Here is a 20,121-nt window from a genome sequence, read left to right on the forward strand (position 1 = left end):
TTTGGACTTAAGCCACCGCACTTTAAGTGCTGATAGGTCGAATATGTCCTGGGTCAACTATAAGGCTTCGCTCGAACCTAATTATCGGTCTCATCAATTAAAATGTATTTATCAGCTATTGATAGCTTACCTAATCTTACCTGTGACCAACTAGACTCCATTAGTTCTTAGATAACACAAGTCAAATAAAACAGTAGACATGTATCATTAGGAGGAATGAATTAATGAATGAATGTTTAATGACGCCCCAGCACAAAAAATACATCGGTTATTCGGTGTCCATTAGGAGGAACGAAGGGTTGAGGTTGTTGTGGTAATTTTATTTATGTGCCTCTATCCATACATGGTCCAGGCACATCTATCCCATGTCCAGTCTCTGGCAAGGTCAGTGGCTGAGCATGTGACAGAAGGGTAATTAGATTGAGGGTTAATTTGAAATCAATTTATAATGGAGCGGGCATTTTGGCGGTGTCAGCCAAAAATAAAATTAATATTACAATTTTACAGTTATTTAAGGCACTAATTTTTATGGGCAGTCACACAAACAAAGAAAGAAACAAACAAACACAAAATTGGAGGAATTAAGTCAAGATCATTGAAATCTATATCAAAATGGTCTATTTCTAAATGTTTCTTGTATAAAATAAATAATAATAATAAAACAAATAATAATAATATTTATTTACAGATTGTCGAAAGTTACTGTAATCACTGTCATTCACCAAATGCAAATTAAAGCTAAATTTGGCAAATATAATTAATTACTATTTTGCCAAAAAGCTAATTCCTTAGAGCTGTAAATCTGTTTTATTTTGCTCGGCTAACTGAAACAGTTAGCCAAAAGTGCAATTTGCCTTCCAGATTTTCTAACCAAATTGCCAATAATATTTTAAATGCTTCCCCAACTCAGACAATAATGCATTGCTCCCTATGTATCATATTTAAATCCACCATATCCAAAACTAGTCGTCACATGTTAATATTTGGACTGTGCAATGCAGACACTGTCACTATCCTGCGTCAACATCCTCGTCTTCTGCTTCCTGCCCGTCCAGCAGTCGGAACGACTTGTACACTTTATGCTGACGAGCATTTCTCAGTTTTTTTAAGGTCGTTCGCATACTGTTGTTCACAAAGCAGCTGTCGTTTCTGCTCCTCCTGCTGATGCAACACTCGGGTTTTCTGAATTAGCCCTAGCAGTTCGCGTCTTAACTGTCTGTTTTCTACTTTGATTCGGTTTGTGTGGTCTATCAAACACTGTAATGCCTCCTTAGGGTAAAAGAAAAAGACAAATTTAAACATGATATATGGTGCCAATAATTGTTTTAAAGCAATTTTGACCAATAAAAGAGACAAAAGTATCCTATGGTAACTTCACAGGTCTCATTTAGTCATTTACAAATAAAGGAAAGGAATGTTGGTTCTAATGACACCTCAGCACATATTTTTAACAAGTAGCCATGAGGTATTTAACATACACATAGTCGAAAGGAGAAGAACAACACATACTACAGCCTTTGAGCAATAGTTTTAATAGAAAAACATTTAATGGGTATATTCATTGAGGAGAATCAATCCTACAGTCCATTTCACCAAGTTTAAAAAGAAATGATCTCATACTTTCAAAGAATAAAAGATATGTCCTGTGGAACATTATTTTTAAACACAAAAGGAGACACACAGCACTATCAAAATAATTGATTTATTATCTTAAGATTTCACACAAAGAATTTGAGTTTTTAAAACATTTTAATAATATTTCCTATTACCAGTAGTATTGTCTATTTGAACATACCTTGTTTGCCTTTGTTTCCAGTGAGTGTATTCTGTTCTCTGAATCACTCTGAAACTCGTTTCTGCTTCAAAAAGTCAGACTTGAGTTGCTGGATGGCCTCAGAATGTTTGGCTCTCATTTGCTTTACTTCCTTCTCCAAGTCTCTGATCTTGGTCAACTGTACGGTTTGCAAGTCCTGGTGAAACAAATTTGAAAAAGATAATTGAATTTAGTGAAAAGGGAATGTTGAAAATTGACATTGACAATCTATCTTAAGTTAGGTCATTATTGGCATCTTCTTTGTGATCTTTTTGCATTTTTTCGGCTATACGTATTACATTTAGAATTAGTTAGGCATTCTTTAATTTTATTTTACACTTAACAGAACCTAATATTTTATTTTGTATATAAATATTGACATTTTAAAAATATTCATTGAAAGTGGTTGTAGCATAATTGATGTATAAAATTGGTGGGTGCTATAATGCTACTAAAACCCATTCTACATACTCCTTGTATCATTCAATGGCAGAGACAATTTATGAAAAATAATTTTAACAAGCATTTTGAGTACTGCTAAAGTAATACATGTTCCCTACAGGGCTCAACAATTTTTCGTATCTTCTAAATTCAAGGGCCATAACTCTGAAAGGTGGGTAAATCACCAGTAATCTTCAACTTGGTCTGTAAAGCTATATACAAATGATAAAGCTCAACAATTTTTCACATCTCTTAAGTTCAAGGGCCATAACTCCGTTAAAAATGGGTAAATCACCATGAAAGTCAAACTTGGTCTGTAACAGTATGTGATAAACCTATAACAAAAACCATCTAGAAAACATGGGACAGACAGACGGACTGACAGACAGACAGAAGGACGGAGATGAAACCTACAGTCCCCTCCGGTTGGACCAGTAGGGGACTAATAAAACTTGTCACAAACATAACTGGTAACCAGCCAATTTGGCCACTAAATGGGTGATTGATGCAATGTATAGCTTCATCAATTGTGCTAAAATGTAATGTACTAAATAGCATAATATATAAAAGGTGATGTGATTAATTTTTGCTCAATACAGTATTAACATAACCTGAGGTCTCACTACACAGATGTCATCTGCCATTGAAACCCATGTTAAATTGCCCAACTTCATATGAAGGTTGCTAATAGAACGGGTTCTCGTTGGCACTAACAACATACACCATTGCGAACATACATTATGTAAGCAATTATTTTCACTCCAAAATTGAGAACCTTTCAGTTTCAGTTTTTTCCCATATGACCGCATCTGGCTGTAGTACCGGTCCGAATAGGTGGTTCATTAACCGATTCACTCCCGCTGTCTCTTGCACTATGCACCCATGTCCCAAAAGGTCAATGCACAATATTACAAAATAACATGGGCAAAATACAACCAGAAGGCTTACCATTAAACATACATATTGTTTTAATTCTTCCCAAATTCCTAGAAGTAAATATGTGAACCACAACATATGTCACAATTAGGAACTATAGTGGACCGCCATCAATGAACTCTAACCCGGAAGTGATTTGTGTAGTGAGACCGGAGGTCAAACCATCCAACACAGCTCACCTTATATTCTTGAAGGTCATTCAACTCCTGTGTTGTTTTCGCTAGCAGGTGCTCCTTTTCTAACAGAAGATTCTCTAGTGCTGAAACATGTAACAGGACAACAATATAACACTAAAAATGTAACATGGTCGAATCATCTTTAATGTGTGCAATAGTCAAATACAATAGTGACATTACAAACCAATATTTGGAATGGAGAGGGATTTGTAGAATGACATTCAAGCATTGTTTAATCAGAAGGAAGGCGGAACAATTTTATTTAATGATGCACTTAACATTTATTTATGATTTTATGGTATCAGATACAATGTATATTATGGTTAATGACCACACAGATAAGAGACAAAACCTGCTTCTGCCATGCCATGGGCAACTCTTTTCAATTAGCAGCAAAAGATATTTACATACACCATCCCACAGACAGGATAGTACATACTAAGGCCTTTGTTACACCAGTTGTGGAGAACTGACTAAGACTGATTGCACAACTGGCAAGCACTTTACCACTGGGCTATATCCCGTCCCTACTGTTTAATCAAAGGCTATTAGGTGCCAATCATATAGTAATTGCACTTGTAATAAAAAGGACGACACATACCAAAACCGTTGATTTGTCTTTTGGAAAAAAGGTTGGAATGTTCAGGAAAACACCCAAATGGGTCGATAGAGGTGAAAAGATATTGAAATGCATCTCAACTAAGGTAAGTACTCTAATAACTGGGCTGCAATTACCTCCCAGTGAGACCTTTCTCCTTTAATTTTAAAATTACACTTTAAACTTTTTAATTTAATTTCAGTGCTACATTTTGCTTATCACATTTCATTAAATCCTCTTAAGATAAAAGTGTCTTTCAAGTTCACTCGCACGTACCAGTGGCATGACAGCAGTATATACACCATTATACCCATTCTTTATGTCTGTGACAAGACATTTCTTAACACTATCATTTTTGCTTTGTAAAGAATAAATATCAAATACCTTACCATAATTTCATTTCAAATCTTAGATTCTATGTTTTATACGCTGATCAAAAATATTCTCACTTATGTTAATATTTTCCAGCATTTTAATGACCGACAGGTCACCAGAGTAGGGTGGGCATCAAACGGAGACATTCCGTGTTTACTGAATGTACCTTTTTTCTTGTCATCAAAATCTTCTTCCATCATCTGTTTTTGGATCTGAATATTTCGTATCTCCTGCTTGTTATGATCACTCAGAGTAATAATAGTTGTCTGACGTTTACTTGTCTTCTTCTCTATGAAGCTCATGTATTCATGCTGAAACAATAATTAATTTGTCATACATTCATATCCATAGTAAAAAATATGTATCGATTGAAAAAGATCCTCGGATCGGGCTGTCTTTGCTCCCTTGCTGCTTTGTGTGTGTGAGCCCCTTCTTCTCCATCCCCTACCCTCTTCCTGGCCATCACCAAAAAAAAAAAAAGTCATGGAAAAAAATGTAGTCTCCACAACATTTTGGCAGTTACTGTGTAAGAGATAAGTTTCAGTTCTCAATACTTGCAGCTCGATGCACGATCAGTCTAGGATCAATCCCCGTCGGTGGACCTACTTGGGCTATTTCTCACTGCAGCCAGTGCACCACGACTGGTATATCAAAAGCCATGGTATGTACTACCCTGTCTGTGGGATGGTGCATATAAAGATCCCTTGCTGTTAATCGAAAAGAGTAGCCCATCAAGTGGTGACAGCGGGTTTCCTCTCTCAATATCTGTGTGGTCCTTAACCATATGTCTGATGCCATATAACCGTAAATACAATGTGTTGAGTGCGTCGTTAAATAAAACATTTATTTCTTTCAATACATACATGTAATGAAGGAAAGTGACATAGAAAATTGAATGTTCCATGGCAGTAATAAATGCTGCAGAGAATGGGAAACACCACTGCATTGCTGATTGTCATGGTTAATTGCCAGAGTTGTCAGTCTCACGACCCATCACATCTCAAGCAAGCACTCTTTGTCAGTGAACTACATTCCAGGACAACCGGGCGGGACGTAGCCCAGTGGTAAAGCGCTCGCTTAATGCGCGGTCAGTCTAGGATCGATCCCTGTTGGTGGACCCATTGAGCTTTTTCTCGTTCCAACAGGTGCACCATGACTGGTATATCAAAAGCTGTGGTATGTGCTATCCTGTCTGTGGGAAGGTGCATATAAAAGATTCCTTGCTACTAATGGAAATATGTAGCGGGTTTCCTCTTAATTTTGTTTTCGCCTGTGGCGATATTAATTGTGTGATATTAATTGTGTTAGAGGGCCATGTGCAGTTTCATTGCACTTATCCAGGTGGGCAACTTGTTATGTAATACTTCTGCGCGACGGTCCTCGAGCTGTAGCCTAATACACACCCAGCCCAGGTGCGGAGGCCATGTGGCCAGTAGTTACGTAATACCTCCGCGAGTGCGGTTTTTTACAACCGTGATTTGGCGACGATGGCGACAGTAAGTCTGACGATCAGAGAAAAATATACCGACTCTGGGAGAGGTGGAATATCAGATGATAGGTGAGGTACCGCGTTGTACCCCCAGGCGATATTCGCTGTCTCTGAGAGTTTTGAATAAATAGCTAGGATTTAGAGATATCGAGGAGAACCATTTAGGAAGGTATCCCGGGGGAACGTTGTCCGTCCGGACTGGTAATTATATATTATTTCTGCTCTGTTGTATAACCTTGATGTGATTGATGTGACTTTAAATATTTTAATACTGTATTATACCAATATTCTTTAGACAGTGTCTTCGGTCATCTGACGAAGTAAATCGTAGTCTTACTGTTCTATATTTATACGAGTATTTGGTAATATAAAGCTTAGCCAGTCATCCTAGAGGACCTAGGTAAACTGTAGGTTATTGTCTTTATTGTGATAGGTACCAGTATTAATTCTGTGTTACAAGGTTACTGAATGAGTAGTTAGGGTTAATTAAAAATTAACCAGTTAGGAATAGTGTTGTAATTCCTTTATTAATTAAGTTCCCCTGGAAGCGGTTCTCCATTATTGCACGTGTGTGTGTTAGCGTTTTTCAATTATCACACGTGTGGGTGTTGTGTCACGGTGAAGTGATTAGCATATTGTGTAAACTAGACACCTAGAGATTAACTAATTAAGTGATCAGTTCTGGGTTGTTATTATTGTTGTTATTAATTAACTACTGCGGCAGTTCATTTGTCAGCGTAGGTTAATACAAATTCCAAAGTGTATTGTGTTTTGTTGTGTTTTCTAGTGAACAAAACGTGCTATAATAATATATACTTTATATAAGATCGTATCTCTGATCATACCTAGACGAGCCACGCGGTTTTGAACTGACCGTTACAGAGAGATCTAATAGATATACAGTTAGGAGAGAGATTTGGATAATCGTGTTTTATTCAGTTACGGGTATTATAGGATCCCCGTGACAGTCGGAATATCCAAATGTTTGATATCTAATAGCCGATGATTAATAAATCAATGTGCTCTAGTGGTGTCATTAAACAAAATGAACATTCCAGGACAAATGACTAGGGAATTGTACATCTGAAAGGTCATATAGACCACTAATTTATACTGTTGTACAGAACTGCTAGACCTGCTTATTATAAGAATGTACAGAAACAAATTGTTTGTATAGTAACACTTTGTTAATTTGTTCCAAGGGGCGGGGTGTAGGTCTGCTGCTCAGTCATAAAGCACTTGTCTGAAGTATGATGGGTCACAGGATCGACCCCCTTTTGATGGATTCAGGTTTTTTCACATCCCAACTGGAACCCCATGACTGGTCCATCAAAGGCTGTGGTGTTACTTTTTTGTCTCTGGGAAAGTGCACATAAAAGATCCCTTGCTGTGTTTCAGTTACTTTCCTGTCCTGAACGAAAGAGCCGGCATAGGCCGACACCTGCGCCCATGACAAGACATGCGCTACAACAGCTTACTCTGAATGTGCACGTTAAGCCCTATAACCTGACCTAACCTGACCTGTGTTTCATAATGAGTAGCCCGTGTTGTGGTAGTGGGGTTTTCTCCCATCCCTAGCCATGCAAGACAGGCGTATTCCGTGACGTCAGCCCATGCGGAATAAATTGGTCTTGCATGACCACGTGACTTCTGTTGTTTGAGCTGATATTAACATTGGGCAACCATAGGTACTTGATGACAGGATAATAAAACCATTTCCCAATGACACTGGTACATGATACGGTGGTTACTGCATTGAGTTAGTCACTCACCGAGATTGAATGCCCAATGTCCGATAAACATTCAGTACTATTTTTGTTTTGTTTTATTTTGTTTTAACAGCACCCTATCCTAAGCATTTTGATTCGCGTTTTATTCCCGACCAGGACGAAGGGAGGATTTTACCCAGCCCATAATGCAAATTTTAAAACACGAAACTACATGACAGAAATGTAAAAATAAGTAAAAAAAATACTTTTACAGCTTAATTTGTATCATATGCTTCTTGAAAAATACCGTATGAGGTTGATATAATCAGGTATTAAAAACACTTCATCAGGACCATTATACATGTGTATATCCGACTTTGAAAATGTAAGTTTTTTTTAATTACTTTGTATAATATGTACATTTGACATTTTATTGCAACTTCATAAACCAGTTTAGAGATTTAAAAAGATTAATTAATTATTTTTCAATTATTTCAAGTCAGTTTTCACATTTATATTTTTGCGTTTAGTGTTGGGAAAACGCTTGTTAAGCCTTGTAACAATATAGGCTACGTGTTAGTGGTTGGGACGCTAATTTATGGAAATGAAATAAGCTTTGATAATTATTTCAAATATTAATCATATTTAAACATTCATGATACAATTATACTACTTGTATTATTATTATTATTATTATTATTATTATTATTATTATCTTTCTTCTTTTTTTTCTCTTTCTCTTTGACCATAGCAATATTTTCAGGGTATGTAGGCTAGTGCGCGCCTTAGAGGGTTCTTTTGAGGGGTATATTGTGGTATACTGAAAATATTTAAATTATCCTGTCATCAAGTGCCTATGTGGGCGACGTCACGTAGACGGCAAAATAATGCAAGAAATACTTTTTATATTTCATAAAAACAAGGAAACCTGCTATTGTAATAAAATTATACTATCATTTTCAGTATAAACCATTTTTTGGTACGATCTTTTCAATGGTTCTGTTTGTTTTATTGTAAGATAAAAAATTAAAATGTAGATTTTTCACGTTTTCCCAAAATGCTTGTTTTTCATCTACTGGATGGGAGAAAAATAATCCTCCATTATGTATGGCAAGCCTCGTCCCTGACAACATATTATGTACCCTCGGGTGGAATAGCCCTGTCCCACATGGACACATATGAAGGATCCTTTTATTCTCATTTCGTTTTTGACCAACTGTTGAAGTAACCATCTGTTAGACCCCAACTATTGAATTCCTTGTCTTCCTTTCTTTTTATTCTAATGTATTTCTTTTCTATACATCAGGACATATCAAACACACTGGAAAAGCTTTCCAGTCGTCAGATTGTTGCTGGAACTATTACATTTGAATCTAACAGCAGCCAGTTGGAGCTCATGTCCACCAATCAAAACCTTACTTGCAGAATCATACCAGTTATATGAAAATAATTTGAACACATTCCGAATTATCCTGAGGGTATACGACATGTTTCATGTGAATTACGAATGCCTTATTTAGACCAGTAGAACTAATTTTAATAAGATTGCTAACAACACTGCGTAGTCTCCAATATCCAAGTAACATTTCGTCTGTAAATAATAATTTAAATATTGACCAATCACACTTCGCCTTTTATAACGTTATTTTGGGAGCATACAAATTCTAAAAATATCGGGCGAGTCTATTTTAGTGGCCGCAGTACAGCGAACCATACCAATACGTACGGGATGGGTTATCAGTCTTCAATTTTACATTAAAAAATATTTATTTATTTATTAAAAACCCCCAACTAAATCAGTCTTCAGTTTTACATTACAAATTATTTATTTTATAAAATAAAACATGTTTTAAGGCATTCGTAATTCACACAAAACATGTCGTATACCCTCAGGATAATTCGGAATGTTTTCAAATTATTTTTAAATCACTGGCATGATTCTGCAAGTAAGGTTTTGATTGGTGGACATGAGCTCCAACTTTCTGCGGTTAGATCCACATGTAATAGTGGTGCTAATTTTAATTAGATTGAGTATACGGAAAATACCGCTCAATATCATGCATTTAAAGCTGAGTATATGGAAAATACTGCTCAGTATCGGTATTGGTATTGTATCAATACCGAATACATGTATATTCCATCACGAACATTTGTTACAATTTCTTCGTGATATTCCAAATGTTTATTTTCTCTATCTGTGATATTTGTATTTTTTGCACAGTTCTTTACACTGTGTTTTAATTTACCTCTTGCATTTTAATATTGATGTTGATCATCACTTTATTTTCGCACGTTCCATAGTTTGACACCCAATAGCCGATGTATTTTTCGTGCTGGGATATCGTTAAGTATCTATTCTATTCTATTCTATTCAATACTGAATACCGTACCGATACTGAGGTAAATCACCCCAAATATATCGATACCAAACCTGAAATTTTCATACTGCTCAGCTCTACATAAATACAAAATACAAAAGATTGAGTACTGCAAATTTTCCAGAATATATCCAGTAACTTACAGGACTGAGCACTGTTTTAAGGTTTTACGGTAAAATATCTTTGTTTTCCCTTTATTGTATCTTATTAATTGCTTTTTGTCTGGGGGTTTGTTTTGGGGGTGGGTGTTGTAAGTTTGAAAAGTCAGTCTTGATCAAATAATGTAGTGCAATAACTGACTGCCTTTATAAGATGCAACATCATCCAAACTAAGTTATTTGTTACAATAAAAAACAAGGTTTGAGGAAGATTTTTTTTTTAAATATAAATATTGACATTATATTTTTCACTATAGGAACTGCAAACATATACTTGATGTTACTATGAACGTATTTATTAAGTATAAGCTTATACATGTACTTAGCAAAAAGGAAAATTTTGCAGGGTTGGTGGGGGGGGGGGGATAAAAAAAAGTGGGATTTTAAATTATAAGTTATGCAAATAGATATTGTAGGACAAAAAGCATGTTTTTTTCTCCTTTGTAAAAAGTTTTCTACAGATTTTCGTTATGTTCAGTCCAAAAACTTTGAATTCAATCTTTATCTGTATGTATGAACATCTTTGAGATATTTTTAATGTTGTGGAAATGAAATTTTCATATTGCATGTCCTTTCTGGAACAGTGTGTCTGTTTTTCCATATCAGTGAATTTTTATCACATTGGGGATTTTATGCTAAAAATAATGAATAAAAAAATAAATAATCAAAACAAAAATCGCCATATCCTTTCATACTAAAAGGAACATCATGTCAACTTTTATTGTGTGTATCAAACATACAAATGGATACAGGTATGGGACAAAATAGAGGCTGTTAAAAATACTATTAAATTACGTTTCGGTAACTGTCGTAAGCTGCTGAAGTTTTTTGTCAGTTGCTTTTTCATATACACAATGCGGCTTGTTTCCTTTGATGTCCAGTGCGCAGACTGATGATTATTTTTGTGTGAAAAAAGTGTGCATTTCAAAATAGAGGAGATAGGTGCAGGAAAATATAGTAGGGTGCGGGAAAATGAAGAGGGTCGCAGAAAAATAAAGGAGTTTGACAGAACGTGAAAGGAGGGCGGCAAAATGCAATAACGGTAAAGGGCCGCCCCGCTTAAATGGAACAGTAAGAACACAGACCGCAAGTGACACCTTCTCTAACAGGAGCGAGATGTAGCCCAGTGGTAAAGCGCTCGCTTGATGTACGGTCGGTTTGTGATCGATCCCAGTCAGTGGGCCCATACTGCGCTATTTCTTGCTCCAGCCAGTGCACCATGGCTGGTATATCACAGGCCGTAGTATGTGCTATCCTGTTTGTGGGATGGTGCATATAAAATATCCCTTGCTGCTAATCGAAAAGAGTAGCCCATGAAGTGGCGACAGCGGGTTTCCTCCCTCAATATCTGTGTGGTCCTTAACCATATGTCCAACGCCATATAACCATAAATAAAATGTGTTGAGTGCGTCATTAAATAAAACATTTCCTTCCTTCTGTAACAACCACCTTTCTATAATAAACACACATATTAACATACTTTTAGCAAGATATTGAAATGTATTCAAAGGCAGCCTGCATTATGTGTATGCAGAAATAAGAGCTTAGAAAGTGTTACATATTTGTCTGCACCTTTCATTTGTGTATTTTGTTCACACACATGCCAGTTTTGATATTTTCAATAATCACTTTGTTGTGGCTGCTTTAACTTGCAAAATTGAAATATTTTGATAAATTTGTGTTTAAAAAACATTTTTTAATGTGTATAATATTACAGGAAATAGATTTAATCAGGAATTATGTTTTATTCTTGAAAATATTATGAATTATGTGTCATGTCTGTTTCATTCAGGAAGTATACATAATTACTAAAAAAAATAGGAATTATTTTTTAAAAATAGATTTTAAGGAATGAAATCATACCTATTTCATGAAATCATTGTGATAGGCAATGTGAGTAAACGAACAATTATATTATGTGCTGTTTAATAATTTAGTATAAAGAGTTTGGGTAATCGGTGGGACATTATAAAACATGTGACAACATGCAACAATAACATTAATGACCACCTAGTGTGATATTTTTTATTTCACACACACACACACACACACACACACACACACACACACACGTCTCTAAAATTCCAAATCTAGTTTGTGTATGAACAATTGATTTGTACATACATATATCTGCATCAATTTAAACTGTCCTATATAAGACATACTTTTACTATGCTTAAAACTGCATCACTGCTACAGTGTTAAAAGTCTGTTTTGATGAACTATGCTAGTAAATAATGAAACTTGCTTCACTTTTCATAAACACGCAAATGTATATATATTATGAAATTTTAAAGAAATGAAAAACAAATTCAGTTAAGGGATAGTATTTAGGCATTGGTAGGGTGGATTTGAGGTCTATAAGCATGGGCGGATCCAAGGGGGGGGGGGGGGGACCAGGGGGACGCGTCCCCCCAAAAAATTGTTCAAGTGCCCTCAAAATGTCCAAGTGCCCTTTTTGTTTGTAGAATTTTTTTTTTTTTTAAGTAAACAATAATTATATTGTAGATAAATGAAATCAAGATTTTCGTGTACATGCGCAAGCTTGCAGATATGTGTCTGTGTTATTGAGTCTCAGTGGGGCCCCATTGAGGTTCTAACGCGAGTGACGCCAATTTACTTCATTATTGCTAGTATATTATGACGTAGAACTGTAGGAATTCATATTAATTGTAAATATCAAAACTTGTAGTAAGGTGCCCTTTTGACGAGTCAATGTGCCCTTCTTTTTTGGTCCCCCCCTAAAAATATTTCCTGGATCCGCCCATGATAAGAGTGGGTTTAGTTTGAGGGGTGGGGAGTAGGGGTGAATTAATTAACAGATATGAATTAATAGTACCAGTAGATGAAACCATAAACAGGGAAAAGAACTGGAATGGATTTAAGATATGCTTATTTTATCGGTGTTCGAAATAAGCATTTGTCCGTTTGTCCTGACAAGTAAAAAGCTGCTTGGATAAACAAAATGTATCTCAATGGTTGTCCAGTGGACAAGTAAAAATTTTCATTGTTCATTGCACTTTCATTTTGAGCAATCAAAAACATCATCCTTGTACGCGAATAAAACAAAACATTTATTTGGACAAGTGAAAATATTGGTGGACAATTGGTGGACAAGTGAAAATATTGGTGTTCAAGTAGATTTCTAGGTGAAGAATTCTGCTTATTTCTATCACTGTTAATGTGCAGCTCAAGTGTTGTTTTTGCAAAAAGCCTGATGTTTTCTTTTGTTGCTTTTTTTCTTGCAGAAAGCACACCGCCACAACCTGCTGCATAAACGGCACTGATTTGTACACGGACCACCACTTCTGATTTTTACAAGATGTTTATCTTTAATGTTTATATCAACTTAGTTTTTGTTATTCATTGGTTTCTGCCTTTTTATGTTTGTTTATGTATGTTACTACTTTTTTTTTATTTGTCGTTTTCTGCTGTTTTTATTTGTTGTTTTTTACTTTTTTGTTTGTTTTTTTGTATGTTAGTATTTGTTATTTGTTGTTTTCTTCCTTTTTTCTTTTTGGTATGTTTTACAAATTACAAATGTACAATACATTTTGTTTCCATTGATTCAGATGTTTTGTCACTGTGTTAGCACAAGTTGTTACAGATGTTTTGTCACTGTGTTAGCACAAACTGTTACAGATGTTTTGTCACTGTGTTAGCACAAGTTGTTACAGATGTTTTGTCACTGTGTTAGCACAAGCTGTTACAGATGTTTTGTCACTGTGTTGGCACAAGTTGTTACAGATGTTTTGTCACTGTGTTAGCACAAGTTGTTACAGAATTAAGACAGCAATCGTACATAATTATTATGCATGATATGGCTAGGGATGTTCCAGAAATCATATAAAATAATATTAATATTAATAATAATAATAATAATAATAATATTAAAATAACCGAGAACATAAAAATGTATTACAAAAAAGAAAAGAAATTGAATTAATTAAAATGAAATGAAATGAATTAATTAAATTAAATTAAATTAAATTAAATTAAATACTTTTTTATAATACTAATACAAAATAAATGGCACCATTTTCTTCATTTAAAAAAAAATCCTACATATTCACCATCAATATTTTGTTTTAGGTTCCACCTTTCCATCCCGTCTTTTTTTAGAGGAACTCTGTAACAGTTCCTAGAGAAACACTGTCTAGCTGAATTTCAGGCTGTACAAGTATTTCTCACATGGTGCAGGCAGGAGGCACCATTATGGCGTAACGCAGAATAACCAAATATGTTTGACGTCCAATAGCCGATGTGTTCTGTGGTGTTGTTAAAGTAAAGAAATGTCTTAAAGTAACAAGCAAATATCAGCTGACACAAGGTCGGGGTGTTACAGTCTACAGTGTTAGGTCTGGTAGGTCCTCCCCTTTCAACAATTTTTTTTTTTTAATTGGGATCCCTTGTGGTCAAATCTATAGTATTTATAGTGGTGCTTGGGAGGGGGAGGGGGGGGGGGGGGGTTCTTTTGTAATGCGCAAAGCAATTGTGTAAATCAAAAAGCTATTGTTCAGACTTTTTCGGGGGTTCCATCACTTGCCCATCCCCTAGACACGGCCCTGAATGTCCAAAATATGTTAACATTGCTTGGACATATCAAGTCGATGGTCAATAACATATTATTTTTGAAATATAATATATGTTTGCACGTGCTGTTGTAGTATTGTGTAAACCACATAAAATACAAGTATAGAAGGGTATATAAGTTAACAGAAAATGTATTACTGGACATTGTTATTTGAGTAATAAGGTTCAACGCATTTATTAACTCTTTAACACTGAAAACAATTTATTCCCATGCCATTCATTATCAGTCACTATCAAACAACCTATCAATTGAACAAATATAAACGTGTATTACACAACACGGACAATCAATATAAAACCATATAATATACACCTACATACGAAGCCAGAGGTGGGTGTGGGGTTTGGCAAAGGGCCACGCCCCCACCAATCGCGGGTATACAATATTCTGGCCACGTGTGTGTGCAACATGTCACAATGAACATCACGAGATTAAGACCTCACCCCAAACCCCCTCACTAAAAGGGAACGTGGCCTTCAGATGAACACTTGTCCGTGCATTAGTAAAAATAAATATTATATATTATTCATGGAATTACAACGTGGCAGTCATAATGTAGCAACCTATCTTATAGTTATTTTACAGTGTTTTATCCCCAATAGCACCCAAATTTATTTATTTTTGTATCAGTACATTACATTAATAACATAGCAGGCACAGATCCAGACGTTTTTAATAGCGGGGGCCCAAACCCCGTTGTTGCTTTTGAACAGGTGGATGGGATAAGTTTTTTATATATTTTTTTATTCTGTAATATATATTGTTTGACAAAAATAGAGGGGGGCGTGTCACATGGACTCCCCGCCTGAATCCGAGCCTGAATTGTTTATTGACTTATGTTTCCAAATTGTTTCTTAAATATAGGTCATACAGGAAATATAGGAAGGTGGAAAAGAACACCAGTTTGAAACGCACTATAAAGTGATGTTTTTGTTATGCAAATAGCATTAGTTATTTATAGGAGAACGAAACAGCATTCATAACATACAGAGATTTTTGTAAAATGCAAATAAGTCAACTTCGTGCATTTTAGATGATGAATTGTACATAAAAGCTGTCAGGGTTTGGGTTTGTTTTCATGCAAATGTAAAGAAAACAAGGATTGAATAGGAATTAAACAATAATTGAACAAGATTATAGTATCAGGTTTATAAGGCTTAAATTACATGTCCATTTCATGATACAGATGCTTGGCATCGTGGGCTAAAACGTTGTAGGCCTATTTGTTTACAGTGTACAAGTTCTGTCAGTAGTGGGTTCAATTCCCTGACGTGAACTCATAAAAACTTCAAATTGCATTGTTTCACATCTGTTGATTCTTGAAAAATAATCTACACCTTGAACTATAGTGTGACGTCACAGGTATATAGATTAATACCATATAACTTCACATGCTAAGGGGAGCTAAAAATTACACCTTGAACTAGTCTCAGGGCAGGGTATGGGGAGCGAGCCCATAGGCTCAATAATCGGCGAGGTCAAAATTCATAAATTCTGTTTAAGATCTCATGGTTCCATTTAATTGAAACACTCATACAAAATTCAAAATTCTGTTTTAGATTAATCACATTGGGGTAGGAGCAATATATATATGTGTGTGTGTGTGTAAATGTGTGTGTGATATATATACTCGTTTGCGTGTGTGTGTGTGTGTGTGTATATGCGACGTTAGTGCCAAAAACAATGTGTGTAATTAATGCGGTTTATACAAAAAAAAAAATACCACAAAAAGCAGTGTGTGTTGTGTGTATTGCCAACGTTACTGTGACACAAATGTAAACAACTTGTGTGTTATGTGTGTGTGTGTGTGTGTAACGTGTGTGTATGTAAATGTATGTGTGACCATTGTGTGTACAAACTGGAATAATGTGTGTGTGTAACAATATGTATATAAAATACTCGGTTACAGTGTGAAACGTGTGTGTGTTGGTATATGTGTGTGTGTTATATGTGTGTGAATGTGTGTGTGTGTAGACATATGTGTGTGTGTGTGTGTGTCTGTGTGTGTGTGTGGATGTAACACTATTACATGTGTGTGTGTGTCATCCTGTGTGTAAATGTGTGTGTGTATGTATTCACTGTGTGGAGTAATGTGTGTGTGTGTGAGCATGTGTGTGTATGTGTGTGTGTGTGTGTGTGTGTGTGTGTGTATATGTGTGTGTGTGTGTGTGTGTGTGTGTGTGTGTGTGTATATGTGTGTGTGTGTGTGTGTGTGTGTGTGTGTGTGTGTGTGTGTGTGTGTGTGTGTGTTGTGTGTGTGTGTGTGTGTGTGTGTGTGTGTGTACATATATGTAATGTGTGTGTGTGTGTGTGTGTGTGTGTATGTATGTATGTGTGTGTGTGTGTGTGTGTGTATATATGTGTGTGTGTGTGTGTGTGTGTATACGTGTGTGTGTGTGAAGTATATGGTGTGTGTGTGTGTGTGTGTGTATGTATGTGTGTGTGTGTATATGTGTGCCCTGTGTGGGACAACATGTGTGTGTGACACCAAGTGTGTGTATATGTGTTGTGTGTGTGTGTATATGGTAACTGTGTGTGTGTGTGTGTAAACTGTGTGTGTGTGTGTGTGTGTTGTGTGTGTGTGTACGTGTGTGTATGTGTGTGTGTGTGTATGTGTATAATTTGTGTATGTGTGTGTGTGTATATGTGTGTGTGCACCACTATACAATAGTGTATATGTGTGTGTGTGTACAAACGTGTGTGTGTATGTGTGTGTGTGTGTGTGTGTGTGTGTGTGTGTGTGTGTGTGTGTGTGTGTGTGTGTGAGGACTGTTACCCATATTTGATGGATCTCGTACATTCCATTTTATATGCACCAGACGTGCGTGTGTTTGAGTGATGCAAATTGTAATAAATTAAACATCTTCACAAAATTGACATCTGCATTTTAACCATATTCAACTATATATAGATCATGCTTCTTTTTTAAAGTTGCCACGTGATGGATTTTTTGTTATCTCTCGCCACTCTCTCTCGCCCACCACTGATACAATATTGAATAAAATGATCCTGTGTAGTTATGTATATATTCAGTTTTATTTACTAGCTCGAGTGTCCTCTAGCCCTCCCCAGGGACAACATATAAACTGGAGGGCTAGAGGGGAGGATGAGAGGACACACAAGCTATTTATTTACTTGAAAAACAAATTCACGTTTATTCTGGAAACTGGCGAGTTCCACGTTTGATCTCATTTTAATATACCACTTACACTGTTTACACGTGCGTTCCACTATTTACATGGTTTTTCTTTTGTTTGTGAGGTTTTCCCCCCAGCAATTTTACGCACAGTGGCCATTTTATGTGTATATTACTTGAATATTTATTGCCATTTTCAGTATGTACGCTTTTTAATTGTTTTCTGAAATAAAATGATATAAAGAGAAATGGTGTGCTGTTGATGATTATTGTAACCCTCGTGATGCCATGTAGGGACACACGAAAGTAGTCCCGACAGACGCCGATTTAAAGTGTCGAACAACCTCGATGAGATTCCTCTCATACTATAATCATTAAAGTTTGCTTAGTTTAACGACACCACTAGAGCACATTGATTAATCATTGGCTATTGGAAGTCAAATATAAGGTAATTCTGACATATAGTCTTAGAGAGAAAACTCGCTAAATGTTTTCATTAGTAGCAAGGGATATTTTATATGCACCATCTATACAAGATAGCACATACCACGGACTCTGATATACAAGTCGTGATGCACTGGTTGGCATAAGCGTACGAGAGGGGGGGGGGGGGCAATAACCAAACACATGCACGCACGCATGCACACACACCTCTAGTGCTGGAGGATATCCTCAAATTCGGGCAAAAACAATAGAGATATTCAGGGGAAAGCAAATTGTAGCTCAAGAATAAATGTATTAGTGTGAATGATTTCCATCATTGGACTACAAAAAATATGTGAACTTGAATTGCAATCTACATCACTACGCATGAGGAGTAAATAAATAGGAAGTTGACTTATTTTGGCAGTAAAAATGATTTGGGATATTTTTGTCTAGGGTAATCGAGGGTTATACTTCTTAGGACCCGAGTACCCGACACTTTTGTTTGATATTATTTTTATATTTTTTTGGAACATGCTCTTATCTTTTCGCCTGTGGCGATGTTAAAGTTGTTTTAGAGGGCCATGTTTTTAAGCTTGGTTACCTAATACCTCCGCGCGACCGTTTTACAAAACTTGTGAACTTCCTACACACTTAGACCATGATGTGGATACTAGGAGGCTAGTTTCGGCCAGTAGTCAGCGAAAACCCTAGGGTAATAAAACTCAACTCTGACTCACTCTAGTGCGGTTTTACGCCAAACCCATGTGTATGTTTAGCGAACTGGCGGTCAGTAAACCTGACCCCCCACTTAGACCAGATTGGAGGCCATGCCAAAAAAGCGGTCATACCTGGTATGTTTAGTGGCGACAGTCTGACCATAAAGAGTCTCTGCGAGTTGGGGCAAATTCACATGATAGGTGAGGGACCGCGTTTTGCCCCCAGGCGATATTCGCTGTCTCTGAGATTTTTTGAATAAATAGATAGGATTTTAGAGATATCGGGGAGAAACGTTGGAAGTATCCAGGGGAAACGGACGTCGTCGACTGAACGATCTATATAAGTTCAGTCCGGACGTGGTAAATATATTTTTCTGCTCTGTTGTATAACCTTGATGTGATTGATGTGACTTTAAATATTTTAATACTGTATTATACCAATATTATTTAGACAGTGTTTCCGGTAATCTGACGAAGTAAATTGTAGGCTTCACTGTTCTAAAATTATTAAAGCTTAGCCAGTCATACTAGAGGCCCTAGGTAAACTGTAGGTTATTGTCTTTATTGTGATAGGTACCAGTATTAATTCTGTATTACAAGGTTACTGAATGAGTAGTTAAAGGTTAATTAAAAACTAACCAGTTAGGAATAGAGTTGTAATTCCTTTATTAATTAAGTTCCCCTGGAAGCGTTTCTCAATTATCACACGTGTGGGTGTTGTGTCACGGTGAAGTGATTAGAATATTGTGTAAACTAGACACCTAGAGATTAACTAAGTGATCAGTTCTGGGTTGTTATTATTTGTTGTTGTAAATTAACTACTGCGGCAAGTACATTTGTCAGCGTAGTGTTAATACATTTGTATTTGTATTGTGTTTTGTTGTGTTTTCTAGTGAACTAAACGTGCTATATATTTATATAAGATCATATCTCTGATATACCTAGAGCCGAGCTACTCGGGTATTGGACTGCCCGATACAGAGAGATCTAATAGATATACAGTTAGGAGAGATATTTGGATAATCGTTACGGGTATTATAGGATCCCCGTGACAATATATATACACACACACACACACATTTTATATTGGGGGAGGACATTTTGTAGGCATACATATATATTTAAAAATACAATAATATAAGGTGATAAACAACCAACCAAACAATCACAATTAAA

At 36.1% G+C, this 20,121-nt stretch overlaps 1 pseudogene; it reads right to left on the reverse strand.

Annotated features, from left to right (window-relative positions):
• Positions 1-662: 662 nt before the first annotated feature.
• The window catches only part of LOC121379724, a 20,717-nt pseudogene continuing 1,258 nt past the window's right edge, over positions 663-20,121 (reverse strand).

This window comes from Gigantopelta aegis, chromosome 8 (genome assembly GCF_016097555.1).
Source record: "Gigantopelta aegis isolate Gae_Host chromosome 8, Gae_host_genome, whole genome shotgun sequence".
Classification (NCBI taxonomy): Eukaryota; Metazoa; Mollusca; class Gastropoda; order Neomphalida; family Peltospiridae; genus Gigantopelta; species Gigantopelta aegis.